The sequence below is a fragment of the Pseudophryne corroboree genome, chromosome 9 (assembly GCF_028390025.1).
Source record: "Pseudophryne corroboree isolate aPseCor3 chromosome 9, aPseCor3.hap2, whole genome shotgun sequence".
Lineage (NCBI taxonomy): Eukaryota > Metazoa > Chordata > Amphibia > Anura > Myobatrachidae > Pseudophryne > Pseudophryne corroboree.
The window spans coordinates 157,108,104-157,129,593 of NC_086452.1; the positions used below are offsets into that span (position 1 = coordinate 157,108,104).

Consider the following 21,490-nt stretch of genomic DNA (forward strand, 5'->3'; position numbering starts at 1 on the left):
GAGGAACCCCGTCCCTATTGGAAAGGGAAAGATTGGGAGAGTAACCCTAAGATCGGAAGGGGAACCCCCAGACAGGAAATGTGGGGGACTAACAGGTTTCAAATGCTGAGGGATGAAGAGGACATCCCACAGACTCCTTTTTTAGGATGGGACAGAGACAGGAACCGATTCAGATGAATACATTCAGGCAAAGGGGCAAAAGGGGAGGAGGTATCAAGAAAAAACTTAAACAACACTCCCGTAGAAAAAAATATAGAGAAGAAAAGAGAAAACAAAAAAAAAGGAAGGATAAAAATGAGGGGGGCATCAATGCTGAACCAGAAAAGGGGAAAGTTAAAATCTTTAACCTGAGTTCCCATCTGCTCACGAAAGAAGAAATCTCAGTCCTAGAAAAAGGACTTAAGTATGCCCCCTCAAATACTATTAATAAATTCTCCACCTTCGTTGACTTACAAAAATACATCAGAAAGTTAACCATTAAAAAGTTATTTCTAAGTAAGGAGACAGAGACCAATGTAGTGGAAGAACAAAGGCCAGTGACTCCCTTTAGACCCAAATCTGTATTCTACCCCTCGCATATTAAGGGAAATTTTTTGGAAACCTTTTTCACATTAGTACATGATGATCTGACAAAAATCGACACCAGTAGAGGGAAGTTCAATCTCACCTACAAAGAGAGACAGGCGCTTAAAAATCTAATGGAGCTACCAGATTTGATTATAAAACCCGCCGATAAGGGCGGGGGGTAGTCGTCATGGACAAGGTTAAATATGAGGCTGAAGTATTACGTCAGCTTGGTGATAGAACCATCTATCACAAACTTAGATCAGATCCTACGGTTAACATCATGGAGAAACTAAGGGGTTTAGTGGAGAGATTCTCATCCCGAGAGGTCTTGAGTGAGAGAACAGAAGTTCCTTATTAATCCTGAGCCAGTAATCCCGGCGCTAGATGTGCTCCCCAAGGTCCATAAAGACCTTAACAATCCACCGGGGAGACCTATAGTATCAGGGATAGACTCGATAACGGCGGGATTATCAGAACTCATTGATTACTATCTCCAGCCCCTGGTATTGTACAACAAATCCCATTTAAGAGATACTTTCCAACACCTTTAAAGCATCTGTAGTATCACGTGGCAGGAAGATGACATCATGGTGATGGCCGATGTGCGGTCTTTATACACCATTATAGACCACCAGGAAGGAATCAAAGCTGTGAGAAGTTTTCTACAAAAAAGTGATCTGGATAAAGGTCTCCTAGAATTTATTCTGGAGGTAGTGACATTTATACTGCAGAATAATTACTTTGCATTCAGAGAAAAAAAATGTATCTGCAGAAGATCGGGACCGCGATGAGTACTAGGTTCGCCCCGAGCTATGCCAACATGTTCACGGGCAGTTGGGAGTCAGAGCATGTTTGGAATGATCATCAGTTTGGGGCGAGCCTGGTATCGTGGTCCCGATACATAGATGACGTCCTCTTCCTGTGGAAGGGAGACGACAATTCCTTAAAGGATTTTCTCTTACGTCCTAGAGGATGCTGGGGACTCCGTAAGGACCATGGGGATAGACGGCTCCGCAGGAGACATGGGCACTGTAAAGCTTTACAATGGGTGTGCACTGGCTCCTCCCTCTATGCCCCTCCTCCAGACCTCAGTTGATTCCTGTGCCCAGTGGAGACTGGATGCACTGCAGGGGAGCTCTCCTGAGTTTCTCTGAAAAAAGCTTTTGTTAGGTTTATTATTTTCAGGGAGCACTGCTGGCAACAGACTCCCTGCTTCGTGGGACTGAGGGGAGAGAAGCAGACCTACTTCAGTGATAGGCTCTGCTTCTTAGGCTACTGGACACCATTAGCTCCAGAGGGAGTCAGAACGCAGGTCTCGCCCTCGCCGTTCGTCCCGGAGTCGCGCCGCCGTCCTCCTCACAGAGCCGGAAGAAAGAAGCCGGGTGAGTATAAGAAGAAAGAAGACTTCAAAGGCGGCAGAAGACTTCAGATCTTCATGAGGTAACGGGCAGTGGTAACGCTGCGCGCCATTGCTCCCAGCTCACACACACAGGCACCACAGTAAGGGTGCAGGGCGCAGGGGGGGCGCCCTGGGCAGCAAATATACCTCAGATAACACTGGCAAAGCACATATATATACTGTAGAGGCTATATATTCCAAATCCCCCGCAAGTATAAAGATTTAGAGCGGGACCGAAGCCCGCCGTCGGGGGGCGGAGCTTGATCCTCCAGCACTAACCAGCGCCATTTTCTCCTCAGCATGCTGAAGAGAAGCGGCTCCGGACTCTCCCCTGCTGTCACCTAATACAGAGGGTCAAAATGAGGGGGGGGGGCACGTTATTTGCTCCAGAGGGAGTCGGAACGCAGGTCTCACCCTCGCCGTTCGTCCCGGAGCCGCGCTGCCGTCCTCCTCACAGAGCCGGAAGAAAGAAGCCGGGTAAGTATAAGAAGAAAGAAGACTTCAAAGGCGGCAGAAGACTTCAGATCTTCATGAGGTAACGCGCAGTGGTAACTCTGTGCGCCATTGCTCCCAACTCTCACACACAGGCACCACAGTATGGGTGCAGGGCGCAGGGGGGGCACCCTGGGCAGCAAATATACCTCAGATAACACTGGCAAAGTACATATATATATATACTGTAGAGGCTATATATTCCAAATCCCCCGCCAGTATAAAGATTTAGAGCGGGACCGAAGCCCGCCGTCGGGGGCGGAGCTTGATCCTCCAGCACTAACCAGCACCATTTTCTCCTCAGCATGCTGCAGAGAAGCGGCCCCGGACTCTCTCCTGCTGTCACCTAATACAGAGGGTCAAAATGAGGGGGGGGCACGTTATTTGGCGCAAAATTTGTGAAAGAGTGATTTTACACATATATGGGCCAGATGTACTAAGCTTGAAAAGTGATAAATATCACTGTGATAAAGCACCAGCCAATCGGCTCCTAACTGTAATTTTTCAAACACAGCCTGTGACATGGCAGTTAGGAGCCGATTGGCTGGTGCTTTATCACAGTGATATTTATCACTTTTCAGGCTTAGTACATCTCCCTATATATATATATATATATATATATATATATATATAAACAGACTGGGATTTTTGTCTCAGTGTACAGCGGCGCTGGGTGTGTGCTGGCATACTCTCTCTCTGTCTCTCCTAAGGGCCTTATTGTGGGTCAGTCCCCATAATATTAGGTATCCCAGTGTGTGTGGGGGTGTCAGTACGTGTGTGTCGACATGTCTGAGGTGGAAAGCTCATCTAAGGAGGAGGCAGAGCTGATGATTGTGGTGTCTCTGTCGGCGCCGCCGACACCTGATAGAATGTTTTAAACACAATGGACAAAGCTGAGTCCAAAGAAAAAAGCAGTTAATCCATAGCTTTGACTGTGTCACAGGGCCCTTCGGGGTCTCGGAAACGTCCCCTTTCACAGGTAGTAGACACTGATACCGACACGGATTCCGACTCCAGTGTCGACGATGATGATGCTAAGTTGCACCCAAGGGTGGCCAAGAGTATTAAATATATGTTTATTGCAATAAAAGATGTTTTGCATATCACTAAGGACCCCTCTGTCCCTGACATATGGGTCTGCATATTTAAGGAAATGAAACCTGAGGTAAATTTTCCCCCATCTCACGAGCTGAACTCCCAGTTTGAAAAAGCTTGGGAAACTCCAGATAAGAAACTGCAGATCCCCAAGAGAATTATTATGGCGTAACCTTTCCACTCCCAGGACAGGTTACGGTGGGATTCCCCACCCACGGTGAACAAGGCTTAAACGCGCTTGTCAAAAAAGGTGGCGCTACCATCCCCGGATACGGCAACCCTCAAGGATCCTGCTGATCGCAGACAGGAAACTTCCTTAAAATCGATTTATACACATAAGGGTGCCCTACTAAGGCCGGCAGTAGCGTCGGCATGGGTGGGTAGCGCAGCTGCAGCGTGGGCAGATACCTTGTCATCTGACATTGACACCCTAGATAAAGATACTATTTTGTTGACCTTGGGTCACATTAAAGACGCAGCATTATATATGAGAGAAGCTGTGAAAGATATTGGGCTGTTGGGTGCAAGAGCCAATGCCATGGCAATTTCTGCTGGACGGTCCCTGTGGACCCGCCAATGGTCAGGTGATGCTGATTCAAAAAGACATTTGGAGGCCCATAGCAAAGGAAAACACCTCAATATCAGAGGCAGTCCTTTCGGTCGCATAAGTCCAGAAAGGGTCGGGGCTCTTTCTTCCTCGCCAGAGGTGGAGGTAGAGGGAATACAGCGCCTGCTACGGCTAGTTCCCGGGAACAAAAGCCCTCCCCGTCCTCTGGAAAATCCACTGCATGACGCTGGGGCTCCGCTGAGGGAGTCCACGCCGGTGGGGGCACAGCCGAGTCTGGGTTCAGTCGGACTTGGATCCTGGGGCAGTAGATACTGTATCCCAGGGATGCAAACTAGAATTCGAAGATGTGCCTCCTCACCGATTTTTCAAATCGGTCTTGCCAATTTCCTCCCCAGAGAGGAAAACAGTGGCAGCTGCCATACAGAAACTGTATCATCAGTAAGTGATTATCAAGGTTCCCCTGCTACAACAGGAGAAGGGGTTTTATTCAAGCCTTTTTGTGGTCCCGAAACCGGATGGCTCGGTCAGGCCCATTCTGAATCTAAAAATCCCTGAATATATATATATATATATATATATATATATATATATATATACACACTCACTTTTCCCATGGCAGAAAAAAGAATTAGACCAGCACTCACGTTTAAGTTGAAGAAAAAAAGGGGTTTTTTATTCCTGATAAGACATCAAGGATTCATCAAAGATACACCCCACTGTTTACAGTATGCCCAACAGCCGTTTCAACACTTGGTGGTCTTCATCAGGGGCAAATGTTACTCTGTCAGGAGCTGTCTTAAATAGCGGAGAGGGCGCCAGAATGTCCGAACGGGACGGCCGGAAGCAGCGCGTCATTGCTGCTATCTGATTGGCTCCTGCCCGCACGTGTGATGTGTAACTAACGTACACAAACCCGGCTCTCTCCTTGGTAACCTGCTCCTGCAGCGTAACGGCAATGTAGCGTGGGACGATCTGTATTAAAAGTACAGCGGCATGCAACAAGAATTGCCGCTGTCAGTGCACCCGGACACAGGCACACTTGTAGAGAGTTTAACCCCACAGTGCGCCGGCGGCACAGAGTTACTGACAGCACAATAGTGAAATGTAATAACACAAAATATAGAATGTGCACATATAAGGAAAGCGGACCAAACAGTATCAGCCTGCGTGGCAATGGTAGTAAACAACTCAGAGTCACATAAAGTTTAGCATATCACCACATTAACATAATATGGAAATCGCATTAATAGCATGTCATACAAGGGTTGAAAATGTAATTTCTACATTTCACAGCATATCCTGCACAGCAATGATAATGAGCAGTTCCGTGCAGTGTTAATTAAAGCATACCACAGCTTAAGCATAAGTGAGATGTTGCACAACAGTAATAGATGTAATTTTACACTCCACCATAACGGAGTGAATAAATCATGGCTTAGACAATCAGATATAGAGTACCATATAGAAACCAAATAGTGTCAGGCATGCAGCGGAAATGTAGATTAATCTGTAAAGGACAATCATGTCTCAGGGTACCATACCCAGTATTCCCATACCCTCTCTAAGTATGGTACTGACTGGGCCCAACGCTGCATAATTGCCAAGATCGGGCGGGATTGGATGGTTACCAGCGTGGTAAGATGGTATCCGATAGTCGTGTCCATAACTGACCATGTAGAGTGGCGTGAGGGTCTTCACGTCTTATAGCCTGAGTGAAAAATATAAACACCAATAATCTTGGTACAACACCTACAACACTCGGGTGTCTTTCTTGTGTGATAATGTAGATAAAGCCATGAGGAGAACCGTCCACCAATAATTAAGATACAACACCTAGTATTCCCACCTTGTCTCCAGATGTGGTACTTGCTAGGCCCATCACTGCTTAATTGCCAAGATCAGACGGGATCGGATGGGGTCCAGTGTGGTATGGTCGTATCAATCAATGCGATGTGCAGTTGTGTGTCCATTAATGCAATGTGAGGAGCCAATTTGGCCCGGTGAGTGAGAGACCCAAGCAGAGAACATAAGCACATGTAAAGTGGTTAACATGACACACGGCGGTGTCTAAGAAAATAAAACCAAAACATTAGTCTCGGTATACAATTCTAACGAATCACAGGAAGCATCCTAAACGGAATTCCTCATTAAGCCCATTCGGGGCCAATGATTGCAATCTGTCAATCCATTGGTGTTCTCTTTGTAAAAGGATTTTATTACGATCACCACCCCTTTGTAGTGGTGGGATCTGATCCAAGATGCAACACTTGAGTTGATTGATAGAATGTTTAGCCTCCATAAAGTGCCTAGCAACAGGTAAGGTTGAGAAGTCAATTGAAGTTCCACCCTGTATGATGCTCTTTTTGATTGTGGAACGATGCTGACTAAGGCGTTCTTTCAGCATCCTGCTGGTCTTCCCAACATATAGCAAATTGCATGGACATTTCAGCACATAGACTACAAATTTACTGTTGCAGTCTAGTCTCTGTCTGATAGTGTAAGTCTTCTTGTCCTGAGGGTTAGTGAACCGATTGCCAAGTAGCAGGAATGAACAGTTTGGACAGCCCGTGCATTTGAAAACCCCTGTTTTAGTGGTTAGCCAATTAGAGGCTGTATTCTTCTTTCTTTTAGAGAAATCTGTTACAACCAGCATGTCCTTCAGATTGGGTCCTCGTTTGTATGCGAATCGAGGTGGTTGCGGAATGGCTTTTGATAATTCTGGATCCGTATCGATGAGGTGCCAATGTTCCTGTATCTTATTGCGAATAAATCGAGAAGCAGTCGTATACATGCTAACAAAGTTAAATCTGTCATTGTCTATGACAGTAAGGGCATCCTTTTTAGATAGGAGTTCATCCCGTTTTATTTGGCCAATTTTTTTGAGTGCCAAATCGATCTCCTCCTTAGAATATCCACGATCAAGGAAGCGTTGACTCATTGATTGTAGAGCTGATGGTATTGCTAGTGGGTCCGAAGTAATGCGTATCACCCTAAGCAGCTGCGAGAATGGTAGTCCTCTTTTGAGGGGTGCCGGGTGGAAACTTGTTGAAAGTAAGAGCGTGTTCCTATCTGAAGGTTTACAGTGGATCCGAGTGGTCAAAGTGTTGTTGGACAAAAGAACGGAAACGTCCAGAAAGTTTATTTCTGTTTTGCTGAACGTGAGGCTAAATCTAATGGTGCCAGGGAGTGAGTTAAGATGGTCAATAAAGGTCAATAGTGTTTTCTCACCCCCATGCCAAATGAAAAATAAGTCATCAATGTATCTGACATATGTTGACAAAAATTGACAAAAAAGGGGGTGACCCGTGATGTGTTCTTGTTCATAAATTGACATAAAAATATTAGCATAGGCTGGGGCCATATTAGACCCCATAGCGGTGCCTTGTTTTTGTAAAAAGAAGCAATTCTCAAATAGAAAATAGTTCTTATTCAAAATTAGGTCAATGAGTAACACCATATATTCTGATGGCGGTCCAAAGTAGCATTCACTTTCCGTTATTAATCTTCTGCATGATTCAATTCCCAACGCATGAGGAATATTCGTGTAAAGACTCGAGACATCCAATGTGACCAACAGTGCTTCATCTGGAACATGTTTGATGTTTTCCAGTTTCAATAAGAAATCGGTGGTATCTTCAATGTAGCTAGCTGCACTTTTGGCAAGTGGTTGTAGATAAAAGTCTACAAACTGTGAGAGTGGTTGGCATAGAGAACCCCGGGCCGAGATAATCGGCCGTCCCGGAGGCTGTGCTAAGGATTTGTGTATCTTGGGTAGTGTGTAAAGGATTGGAGTTTTGGGGTGAGGCGTAGTCAAAAAATCAGCAGTGGTCTGATTAATGTACCTGTTACTGACTCCCAAGTTGATTATTGAATCAATTTCCTTTTTATAAGTCCATGTGGGGTCAAAAGTAAGTTTTTGGTAACAGGTTAGGTTGGATAATTGTCCATAGGCCTCTTGTACATAGTAATCAAAATCAAGTAGGACTATGCCTCCCCCTTTGTCCGCGGACCTGATGACTAGTTGGTTGTCATTCTGTAAGGATTTAATGGCAGCTCTTTCACCCTTAGTTATATTGGAATAACTGGGTTTTTGTTCCTTGATATAGGGCATCGTATCCCTTTTGAGTACCCTTAAGAAGGTGTGGATAGAAGAATTGAGGGTCGGTGGATCAAACTGACTGGGTTTCTTCAAAGGACAGTATGGTGTTGTAGACGCCTCCGTTGTGGTATTGGTTGGACCAGGCGAATTGGAAAAGAAGTCTCTAAGGCGCAATTGTCTCCCCAATTTATATAGATCAACCTGCCATTGGAAACTGTCCTGTCCAACAGTGGGTACAAAGGTTAATCCCTTACTCAAAACAGAGAGTTCATCACTCGTCAGTACATGTTTGGATAAATTAAAGACCACTGATGTCTGTATTTTGTTCTCCATTATTGTTTTTTTGCTCTTCCTTTTTCTCCCACCTCTGCGGGTGGGTAAAGCGGGTTTTTTGGAGCCCTCCTGTTACGATCAGATCTTGAAAGATAAGTGGTCTCTTGTGCAGATGTAGATGGTGCATCAGAATCACTTGCTGACGTCTGTGATCTGCTATCAATGTCCGTAAAGGCTGTATTAGGACTTCTTCCTCCACGTCTCTGTTGGGGTCGGTATTTGCGTGGCTCACTGCGCGATACCCAGGGATATACCCTGTTCTCCTTATAGTCCAATTTGACTTGTTTGTATTTATTCTTCTTAAATTTCAACAAGTCACCACGGAATTTGTCAATGTCCTTATTTAGTTTGGAAAAAAGATCACTGTCAGGGGATTGTATCGTCCTAAATAATTCAGATGCCTCTAGTTCAGAAATATCTCTTCTGATTTCCGTAAGATCTTGTTGAAATTTAAGAAGAATAAATACAAACAAGTCAAATTGGACTATAAGGAGAACAGGGTATATCCCTGGGTATCGCGCAGTGAGCCACGCAAATACCGACCCCAACAGAGACGTGGAGGAAGAAGACCTAATACAGCCTTTACGGACATTGATAGCAGATCACAGACGTCAGCAAGTGATTCTGATGCACCATCTACATCTGCACAAGAGACCACTTATCTTTCAAGATCTGATCGTAACAGGAGGGCTCCAAAAAACCCGCTTTACCCACCCGCAGAGGTGGGAGAAAAAGGAAGAGCAAAAAAACAATAATGGAGAACAAAATACAGACATCAGTGGTCTTTAATTTATCCAAACATGTACTGACGAGTGATGAACTCTCTGTTTTGAGTAAGGGATTAACCTTTGTACCCACTGTTGGACAGGACAGTTTCCAATGGCAGGTTGATCTATATAAATTGGGGAGACAATTGCGCCTTAGAGACTTCTTTTCCAATTCGCCTGGTCCAACCAATACCACAACGGAGGCGTCTACAACACCATACTGTCCTTTGAAGAAACCCAGTCAGTTTGATCCACCGACCCTCAATTCTTCTATCCACACCTTCTTAAGGGTACTCAAAAGGGATACGATGCCCTATATCAAGGAACAAAAACCCAGTTATTCCAATATAACTAAGGGTGAAAGAGCTGCCATTAAATCCTTACAGAATGACAACCAACTAGTCATCAGGTCCGCGGACAAAGGGGGAGGCATAGTCCTACTTGATTTTGATTACTATGTACAAGAGGCCTATGGACAATTATCCAACCTAACCTGTTACCAAAAACTTACTTTTGACCCCACATGGACTTATAAAAAGGAAATTGATTCAATAATCAACTTGGGAGTCAGTAACAGGTACATTAATCAGACCACTGCTGATTTTTTGACTACGCCTCACCCCAAAACTCCAATCCTTTACACACTACCCAAGATACACAAATCCTTAGCACAGCCTCCGGGACGGCCGATTATCTCGGCCCGGGGTTCTCTATGCCAACCACTCTCACAGTTTGTAGACTTTTATCTACAACCACTTGCCAAAAGTGCAGCTAGCTACATTGAAGATACCACCGATTTCTTATTGAAACTGGAAAACATCAAACATGTTCCAGATGAAGCACTGTTGGTCACATTGGATGTCTCGAGTCTTTACACGAATATTCCTCATGCGTTGGGAATTGAATCATGCAGAAGATTAATAACGGAAAGTGAATGCTACTTTGGACCGCCATCAGAATATATGGTGTTACTCATTGACCTAATTTTGAATAAGAACTATTTTCTATTTGAGAATTGCTTCTTTTTACAAAAACAAGGCACCGCTATGGGGTCTAATATGGCCCCAGCCTATGCTAATATTTTTATGTCAATTTATGAACAAGAACACATCACGGGTCACCCCCTTTTTTGTCAATTTTTGTCAACATATGTCAGATACATTGATGACTTATTTTTCATTTGGCATGGGGGTGAGAAAACACTATTGACCTTTATTGACCATCTTAACTCACTCCCTGGCACCATTAGATTTAGCCTCACGTTCAGCAAAACAGAAATAAACTTTCTGGACGTTTCCGTTCTTTTGTCCAACAACACTTTGACCACTCGGATCCACTGTAAACCTTCAGATAGGAACACGCTCTTACTTTCAACAAGTTTCCACCCGGCACCCCTCAAAAGAGGACTACCATTCTCGCAGCTGCTTAGGGTGATACGCATTACTTCGGACCCACTAGCAATACCATCAGCTCTACAATCAATGAGTCAACGCTTCCTTGATCGTGGATATTCTAAGGAGGAGATCGATTTGGCACTCAAAAAAATTGGCCAAATAAAACGGGATGAACTCCTATCTAAAAAGGATGCCCTTACTGTCATAGACAATGACAGATTTAACTTTGTTAGCATGTATACGACTGCTTCTCGATTTATTCGCAATAAGATACAGGAACATTGGCACCTCATCGATACGGATCCAGAATTATCAAAAGCCATTCCGCAACCACCTCGATTCGCATACAAACGAGGACCCAATCTGAAGGACATGCTGGTTGTAACAGATTTCTCTAAAAGAAAGAAGAATACAGCCTCTAATTGGCTAACCACTAAAACAGGGGTTTTCAAATGCACGGGCTGTCCAAACTGTTCATTCCTGCTACTTGGCAATCGGTTCACTAACCCTCAGGACAAGAAGACTTACACTATCAGACAGAGACTAGACTGCAACAGTAAATTTGTAGTCTATGTGCTGAAATGTCCATGCAATTTGCTATATGTTGGGAAGACCAGCAGGATGCTGAAAGAACGCCTTAGTCAGCATCGTTCCACAATCAAAAAGAGCATCATACAGGGTGGAACTTCAATTGACTTCTCAACCTTACCTGTTGCTAGGCACTTTATGGAGGCTAAACATTCTATCAATCAACTCAAGTGTTGCATCTTGGATCAGATCCCACCACTACAAAGGGGTGGTGATCGTAATAAAATCCTTTTACAAAGAGAACACCAATGGATTGACAGATTGCAATCATTGGCCCCGAATGGGCTTAATGAGGAATTCCGTTTAGGATGCTTCCTGTGATTCGTTAGAATTGTATACCGAGACTAATGTTTTGGTTTTATTTTCTTAGACACCGCCGTGTGTCATGTTAACCACTTTACATGTGCTTATGTTCTCTGCTTGGGTCTCTCACTCACCGGGCCAAATTGGCTCCTCACATTGCATTAATGGACACACAACTGCACATCGCATTGATTGATACGACCATACCACACTGGACCCCATCCGATCCCGTCTGATCTTGGCAATTAAGCAGTGATGGGCCTAGCAAGTACCACATCTGGAGACAAGGTGGGAATACTAGGTGTTGTATCTTAATTATTGGTGGACGGTTCTCCTCATGGCTTTATCTACATTATCACACAAGAAAGACACCCGAGTGTTGTAGGTGTTGTACCAAGATTATTGGTGTTTATATTTTTCACTCAGGCTATAAGACGTGAAGACCCTCACGCCACTCTACATGGTCAGTTATGGACACGACTATCGGATACCATCTTACCACGCTGGTAACCATCCAATCCTGCCCGATCTTGGCAATTATGCAGCGTTGGGCCCAGTCAGTACCATACTTAGAGAGGGTATGGGAATACTGGGTATGGTACCCTGAGACATGATTGTCCTTTACAGATTAATCTACATTTCCGCTGCATGCCTGACACTATTTGGTTTCTATATGGTACTCTATATCTGATTGTCTAAGCCATGATTTATTCACTCCGTTATGGTGGAGTGTAAAATTACATCTATTACTGTTGTGCAACATCTCACTTATGCTTAAGCTGTGGTATGCTTTAATTAACACTGCACGGAACTGCTCATTATCATTGCTGTGCAGGATATGCTGTGAAATGTAGAAATTACATTTTCAACCCTTGTATGACATGCTATTAATGCGATTTCCATATTATGTTAATGTGGTGATATGCTAAACTTTATGTGACTCTGAGTTGTTTACTACCATTGCCACGCAGGCTGATACTGTTTGGTCCGCTTTCCTTATATGTGCACATTCTATATTTTGTGTTATTACATTTCACTATTGTGCTGTCAGTAACTCTGTGCCGCCGGCGCACTGTGGGGTTAAACTCTCTACAAGTGTGCCTGTGTCCGGGTGCACTGACAGCGGCAATTCTTGTTGCATGCCGCTGTACTTTTAATACAGATCGTCCCACGCTACATTGCCGTTACGCTGCAGGAGCAGGTTACCAAGGAGAGAGCCGGGTTTGTGTACGTTAGTTACACATCACACGTGCGGGCAGGAGCCAATCAGATAGCAGCAATGACGCGCTGCTTCCGGCCGTCCCGTTCGGACATTCTGGCGCCCTCTCCGCTATTTAAGACAGCTCCTGACAGAGTAACATTTGCCCCTGATGAAGACCACCAAGTGTTGAAACGGCTGTTGGGCATACTGTAAACAGTGGGGTGTATCTTTGATGAATCCTTGATGTCTTATCAGGAATAAAAAACCCCTTTTTTTCTTCAACTTAAACGTGAGTGCTGGTCTAATTCTTTTTTCTGCCATGGGAAAAGTGAGTGTGTATATCAATTATTAGGACCCTGCACCAACCTCTTGACCTTAGACAGAGAGTGCTGTCACCTTGCAACTCTCTCTATATATATATATATATATATATATCCACACACCACTCGGCGGCACTCCGGACAGATAAAATGAAGACTACAAAGTCTACTTTGTAGTCTTCATTTTATCTGTCCGGAGTGCCGCCGAGTGGTGTGTGGATATTGTGGGCCGTTGCTATACGGCCGTCACGGAGGGCACCTGGCAAGTTTCTATACTGGGACAATAAGAGTGCCGGATCTGGTGGACTTAATCCAAGATGACTTTGTAGTCTTCATTTTATCTGTCCGGAGTGCCGCCGAGTGGTGTGTGGATATTGTGGGGCGTTGCTATACGGCCGTCACGGAGGGCACCTGGCAAGTTTCTATACTGGGACAATAAGAGTGCCGGATCTGGTGGATATATATATATATATATGTATGTATATGTATGTATATATATATATATATATATATATATATATATGTATATATATATATATATATGTATGTATATGTATGTATGTGTTTTTATATATATATATATATATATATACACATATGCAATAGGTCTATTGGAGATGACATTAACCAAGAATTTCTTAGATATGATTAATGTCTCTATATGCCATGTTACGCTCTCTGTATTTGTTGTTTCTGTAGCTATGGTGATGGGGAGCACGATGATGACACATCAATTGATGACGTCACGCCGCATGCGCTGCCCGGCCGGGAACTCGTCCCGCCAATGGAGCTGAAGGTAGTCACGGGTGTATGGAGGGGTATATAGGTAAGTGTGATTTTTGTTACTTGTTGATACCTGATGAAAGTGCCACAATAAAGGGCACTGAAACGTTGTACTTTCTCTGTGCCGTAAGAGTGGTTATTCAAGACGCCAGGAGTGCTGCATATGTGTATAGCTGTGGATTGGATTGTACATGCGGGCACCCGGCGCAGTATATCTGCATTAGGAGAGAGCCGGACACTGGGACTTGTGTGTGTGTGTGTGTGTGTGTGTGTATATATATATATATATATATATATATATATATATATAAAATAAATAAAAAGGTTCAAATTCAGGATGGAATCTCTACGGACAGTGATCTCCATCCTGGAAGGGGGAGTTTTTATGGTGTCACTAGACATAAAGGATGCATACCTTCATGTCCCCATATATCCTCCTCATCAGGCGGGCCTGAGATTCGGTGTACAGGATTGTTCTTACCAGTTTCAGGCATTGCCGTTTGGGCGTTCCACGGCCCCGACGAGGTAATGGTGGAAATGATGGTATGCCTGCGCGAGCAAGGCGTCACAATTATCCCGTACTTGGAAGATCTCCTGATAAAGGCGAGTTCAAGGGAAATAATTGCTACAAAGCGTATCTCTCTCCCTGAGAATGCTACAACACTACTGCTGGATCCTAAATCTACAATACGGCGCAGTTGGTTCCAACAACTCGACTGTCGTTTTGAGCATGATTCTGGACACAGAAAACAAAAGGTCTTTCTCCCAGAGGAAAAAGCCCAAGTACTATAGAACATGGTCAGAGACCTGTTAAAGTCAAAAAGAGTGTCGGTTCATCAAGGCACTCATGTATTAGGAAAGATGGTGGTGGCCTACGAGGCCATTCCACAAGGACTTTTCAGTGGGACCTTCTGGACAAGTGGTCAGGGTCCCACCTACACATGCATTGGAAGATTGCCCTGTCTCCCCGGGCCAGGCTCTCTCTCTCTCTCTCTCTCTCTCTCCTGTGGTGACCCCAGAGTACTCACCTTCTAGAGGGTCGCAGGTTCGACGTTCAGGATTGGGTTCTTGTGACCACGGACGCGAGCCTCCGAGGATGGGGAGCAGTCACACAGGAAAACAATTTTAGAGAATACGGTCAAGCCAAGAGGCTTGCCTACACATCAATGTGCTGGAATTAAGGGCCATTTACAACGGCCTCAAAGAAGCGGAGAATTTTATTCGCAACCTACCTGTTCTGATCCAATCAGACAACGTCACGGCCGTGACGCATGTGAACCGCCAGGGCGGGACAAAAAGCAGAGCAGAAATGGCAGAAGCCAACAGGATTCTTCGCTGGGCGGAAAATCATGGAAGCAAACTGTCAGCGGTCTTCATTACAGACAACTGGGAAGCAGACTTCCTCAGCAGACACGATCTCCATCAGGAGAGTGGAAACTTCATCAGGAAGTCTTTACAGAGGTGACAAGTCGTTGGGGACTTCCTCAAATAGACATGATGGCATCACGCCTCACAGGAAGATTCGAATGTATTGTTCCAGGTCGAGGGACCCTCAGGCAGCGGCGGGGGCCGCCCTGGTAACACCGTGGGTGTTTTCAGTCGGTCTATGTGTTCCCTCCACTTCCTCTCATCTCAAAAATATTGAGAATCATAAGACGAACAAGAGTGAAGACGATACTCATTGTTCAAGATTGGCCTGATATGCAGATCTTCAGGGGCCTTCCTCTCAGGGTGGACCTGCTACTACAGGGGCCGTGCGTGTTCCAAGACTTACCGTGGTTACGTTGGACGGCATGGCGGTTGAACACCAAATCCTAGCTAAAGGAAATTCCAGAGGAGGTCATTCCTACTCTTATTAAAGCTAGAAAAGATGTTACGGCGAAACTCTATCACCGTTTCTGGAGAAAATACGTGTCTTGGTGTGTGTCACGATCCGGGTATCTGGACGCCATTTCTTACCCATCAGATGCCTCCTAAGGCTGGCTCAGCGCTCCAGCACCGGATCCCATCTGTTATCCTAATGTTCACATTCCTGCATCCTCTCCTGTCTCTCTGAGACGCTGTCACAGTAACGCCATAATACATCTGGCATGGCGTCTTCCGCGGCCTCCGCCGCCGTCCCTGAGCTTCTGCATGCAGAGTGTCAGAGTGGATTACGTCAGCCGCGGCCTCCGCTGTGTCCGCGTGGTTGGATGTGCACTTGTCTGCCTGGCGTCTCCCGTCTCCAGTGACCGGCGCCGCCATTACTGTTTTCATTACCACATGGATTACAAACCAAACTTCCCTCCAAGTGTCTGCATGGGCGCAGCCATCTTGGATTCTGTCAGCTGATCATTTCCTCCAATCTGTTGTCAGTATTGTTAATCTGCATAATTGCCTAGCCAATCCCTTCCTTGCTGCAGGTATAAATACACTGTGCCTGAGCAAGGAAGGCGTCAGTGCTTTGGTTGTCAAACCTAGTTCCTGTTTGTCTCTCTCCTGTGATTGTCTTCCAGGTTCCAGCTCCTGTCTCAAGACTTCCACCATAGAGACCCGCACCAGCATTCCACCTGCGGTGTAGCCTGACTCTCTGATCCATTTTGGATTCATCTGTTTCCAGCCACAACATTACCTGCTTCCAGCCCAGCTTCCAGCAGAGTACAGCTTCTCTTAAAGGGCCGGTGTCCTTTCTACAGTTTACCACTCTCCACCGGTATTATTATTTCTCCGCTCTCAAGCTCTACATTTCATTCATATTGCATCGCTCTCAAGCTTCATTTATTATTTAACTGGTTCCAGCCAGTATCCACTCCGTGCCAACATCTGTCTGGTTCCAACCAGAACCCACAGCAGCTATTTTATTTACAGCAGTCCAGCTTTCCCTGGAACACCAGCTGGTACGATCCTGGGCTTTCTTCATTGCTACAGTCGGGCCTGGTAAGGACTTTCCAACTCGCAGATAATAAGAACTGTCTCATACTACCAGAGCTCTGTGGCCCCTGCCACCCTGTAGTACCCAGGAACTGTATTATTTCTCTGCTGATTTTATGTTTCTTTTACTGCTACTGTGATGCATGGAGTTTGTCATAAATAAACATCATTGACTTTTATTCAAGTTGTCGTGGTCACGCCTTCGGGCGGTTATTCTTCATGTTACTTACATGTCCAGGGGTCTGATACAACCTCCCAGGTTCCGGTACATCTCAGCCCCTACAACTGAGGCTGCCTCCCGTCAGCTCAGGCCCTCAGTTGTGACAGTGTGAAGCCAAGAATGCTCCTACTGAGGATGTCCAACTAGGATGTTTTATCCATTTTCCACAGACAGGAGTGGATATGGGCCTAAAGTTAGGCTATGTTAAGGTGCAGCTTTCTGCCTTTTCCATATTCTTTCAGAAGGTATTGGCTTCTCTCACAGAAGTCCAGTTTTTTGTAAAAGGAGTGTTGCACATCCAACCTCTTTTGGTGCCCCCAGTGGCACCATGGTACCTTAACGTGATGTTAAGTTTCCTTGAGTCACACTGATTTGAACCGCTTCAAACAGTTGAATTGATGTTTTCTCAATTGGAAAGTGGTCATGTTATTGGCCTTGACATCTGTGAGGCAGGTGTCCGAATTGGCGGCCTTGTCTTTCAAGAGCCCCTATCTGGTTTTCCATGCGGATAGGGCAGAGTTGAGGACTCGTCCTCAATGTCTGCCTAAAGTGGTTTCGTAATTTCATATAAACCAACATATTGTGAGCCTGTGGCTACGGGGCCTTGGAGAATTCCAAGTCCCTTGATGTAGTAAGGGCCTTAAAGATTTATTGAGCCTGAACTGCTACGGTTAGGAAAACAGAGGCACTGTTTGTCCTGTATGCAGCCAACAAGGTTGGCACTCCTGCTTCTAAGCAGACTATTGCTCGCTGGATCTATAACACGATTCAGCAGGCTCATTCTACGGCTGGATTGCCGGTACCAAATTCGGTAAAGGCCCATTCCATTAGGAAGGTGGGCTCTTCTTGGGCGGCTGCCCGAGGCGTCTCGGCATTACAGTTTTGCCGAGCAGCTACTTGGTCGGGGTCAAACACTTTTGCAAAATTCTACAAGTTTGATACCCTGGCTGATGAGGACCTCATGTTTGCTCAATCGGTGCTGCAGAGTCATCCGCACTCTCCCGCCCGTTTTGGAGCTTTGGTATAATCCCCGTGGTCCTTATGGAGTCCCCAGCATCCTCTAGGACGTAAGAGAAAATAAGATTTTAAACCTACCGGTAAATCTTTTTCTCCTAGTCCGTAGAGGATACTGGGCGCCCGTCCCAGTGCGGAAACATTCTGCAAGACTTGTATATAGTTATTGCATACTTAAGGGTTAAGTACAGTTTAGACCGGCCTCTGGCTGATGCTGTTTTGTTCATACTGTTAACTGGTTATTGTATACCATGCTGTACGGTGTGTATGGTGTGGGCTGGTGTGTATCTCGCCCTTAGATAACAAAATCCTTTTCCTCGTACTGTCAGTCTCCTCTGGGCACAGTCATAACTGAGGTCTGGAGGAGGGGCAAAGAGGGAGGAGCCAGTGCACACCCATTGTAAAGCTTTACAGTGCCCATGTCTCCTGCGGAGCCGTCTATCCCCATGGTCCTTACGGAGTCCCCAGCATCCTCTACGGACTAGGAGAAAAAGATTTAACGGTAGGTTTAAAATCTTATTTTTTCATGTATTTGAATAATAATTCCCTGAATATTGAATTTAGCTTCACTAGCAGTAGAGAATCCATTAATTTCCTGGACATCACCATATATATATAGAAGAAGGTGCCATACAGACCAAAACTTATACTAAGCCCACTGATTCCTTGAGTTACATTGAAGCCACAAGCTGCCGTCATCCTAATTGGCTCCAAACTATCCCAGCGGGGCAATTAAAGAGGGTGAAAAGGAACTGTACAAAGAAAGATATCTATCAAGAACAGGCAAGGAAGATGCAGTCCCAATTTATTTCATGTGGCTATAAAGAAACTGCAGTTAAGAGAGCAGTGGCAGATGCAGACAGGATTGATGGGAAGCAACTTCTGGAGAGAAAGAGAGGGGTGGACCAGGGTGGGAAAAAGGAGAATTTTGACTGGGCTTTTGTGACCACTTTTTGTGGCCAGTACAGATCAATTGAGAAAATTTTTACCAAATATTGGGGAGTCTTACAAAAAGACCCCATTTTGGGACAGTGCCTTCCAGTTAGACCAAAGTGTATATACAGGAAGGCCCCTAATTTAGGAAATAGCTTAGTAAAAAGTGCACTACCTCCAACCATGCCAGTTGGGATAAGATCTAAAGGGTTTCATAGGTGCATGAATTGTATAGCATGTAGGGGCATTAAAATGAAGAACCAAAGTAAGACAGAGGAGGTCACAATAAATGGGAAAAAGTCTGTTATCAAAGACTTTATAACATGTAACACAAAGAATGTTATATATGTGGTAGAGTGTGACTGTGGTCTGTTTTACATTGGAAGGACCTCGAGAGCCCTTAAGGTGCGTTTGGGAGAGCAACTAAGGAATATAAAGAAAGGTCTTGAAACACATGCTCTCTCAGACCACTTTAAAAGACAACGTGGGTGCTCTACAGCCGCCATTAGACGGTTCGTGGGCATCCAATGGGTAAGGGGTCACTGGAGAAGGTGGGACCTGATGAACCAACTAGCAAAGGCAGAGATGAGGGCCATCTACGAATTGGGGACCCTTCAACCAAGGGGCCTCAATTTGGACTTTAAGGTGAAATGGTTCCTGTAGAATTATTGCTTCTGTGAAATGGATATGTATGTGGTTTGGGCATTTATTCTAATGAGTTTCATTTACTCTTGGTTTATTAGGGGCATTGGGAGAATTATGATCTATCCAATTGAAAAGTAAGAAGAATTATAAAGCACCCATCCACGATGCAATTTTCCATTTGAAATACTGATGTATCATCACCCCTATGGGAAGTGTAGCAGACATGTAAAGAGCGTTCTGTCATATGATTCGGGGAAACAGAGGTCACGAGGACGATGGTCTATGTGCGATCATCAGTATGGGAAATCCGTCCTGTCTGTGTAAACACTGAAAACAACTACAGTGACGCATCTAGGTGGATCACGTGAGCGGAGACCCCGAGAGGAGGAGTACGTGACGTTGCCTTATGTGTCACGGTATGGCCGCTGACAGCACGGATGATCACGTGATCGGAACATCCAGAGGGGAGGAGTGAGTGACGTCGCGTGACGCGACATCACGTGACCGCAAGTGCAGCAGAGGCGGGAGACCGCTGTGTTTAAGATGTGTATCGTGATTGGGGTTGCTAGGAAACTTATGCAGTAGTGAAGGGTGGTCCTAGCGCACATGACCATGGACTTGTAGATAAACTATGTATAAGGATCAGCTGCGCTGGGACCAATAGGAGTGTAATAGTAGGGATTTAAGTAGACGGACAGCACCTGTAAGACATCCACACCTGAGCTGACCTTGAGAAAGACCCGAGGAGGGTCGTAACGCGTAGGTGCTCTTTGGACTGACCTCCTGAGTGTGAACGACGAGTGTGGACTGAGCCGGTGTATGAAGGAGTTCTGGGACTGGAGAATCCCTTGCTGCAGCCTGGTGATATACTCTGTGTTACTCATGCTTTTAGAACTAACGTGAGCCAGTTCTCACCTCTAGCTGGTAATCAGCCATTTCTACTGTTGTTGCCCAGGGTGTCAGCCCTACCAGTGAATGTCTGCACCACAATTGTGTGGTTTTTGTGTTTTCAAATTGTTTTTAATTGTCATGTTGTCATGTGTGATGTATTAAATTTTTAAACAGTATCACACTATGGTTGCCCATTATCTCTCTTTCCGGTAAAATTCCTGTGACCCATACTGATAATCTCTTCCTGTATAATACGTCTGAAGGATGATATGGATCTGAGAGCTGGGTGAAAATAAGGCTCTACTGACGAGGAGTGCGGCGCTGGTCGAGCGGTATTCCACGTATCTTTTTTCCAGCTCACACCCAGCGCCTATCCCGGTTCTGAAGTCGGTAACAAGACTGCCCAGACCTGCTAGCTCTTTTATCATATATAAGAATTCACCAATCACTAGTGCCCCCCCCCCCACACCCCGTTTTGCACCCTGTTACTTGCACAGCAGTGTGGAGGATCAGGGCCAGCGTCTCTGCAGCCTTCTGTGAAGATAAAAATGGCGCTGGTGAGAGCTATGCGGCTAAGCCCCGCCCCCAACATGGCGCACTTAGGTCCCGCTCAAAACTCTTTATACTGGTGGGGGTCCCTTAACAAGTGCCTGGGCACTGTTATACTCGATGCCAGTGCTATTTGAGGCCCCCCTGCGCCCTGCACCCTGCAGTGCCGTGATCAGTGTGGGAGAACGTCGTCTTCTGCCGTCACTGAAGTCTTCTGATCTTCTCATACTCACCTGGCTTCGATCTTCTGGCTCTGTGAGGGGGATGATGGCGCGGCTCCGGGAACGAGCAGCTAGGCGTACCGTAGTGATCGAAACCCTCTGGAGCTAATGGTGTCCAGTAGCCTAAGAAGCAGAGCCCTTGAACTCTTAAGAAGTAGGCCTGCTTCTCTCCCCTCACTCCCACGATGCAGGGAGCCT

General features: G+C 45.4%; 1 long non-coding RNA gene and 2 pseudogenes across 1 annotated transcript in view; 2 read left to right on the plus strand and 1 right to left on the minus strand.

Annotated features, from left to right (window-relative positions):
• LOC134956842 (uncharacterized) overlaps positions 1-20,703 on the plus strand; it is a 74,670-nt gene extending 53,967 nt beyond the window's left edge. The window contains exon 3 of the long non-coding RNA XR_010186225.1: positions 19,730-20,703. This is a non-coding gene — a long non-coding RNA (uncharacterized LOC134956842). The remainder of the gene's footprint in view (positions 1-19,729) is intronic.
• On the minus strand, positions 5,943-6,062 carry LOC134964317 (5S ribosomal RNA; annotated as a pseudogene).
• On the plus strand, positions 11,799-11,918 carry LOC134964318 (5S ribosomal RNA; annotated as a pseudogene).
• Positions 20,704-21,490: the final 787 nt, after the last annotated feature.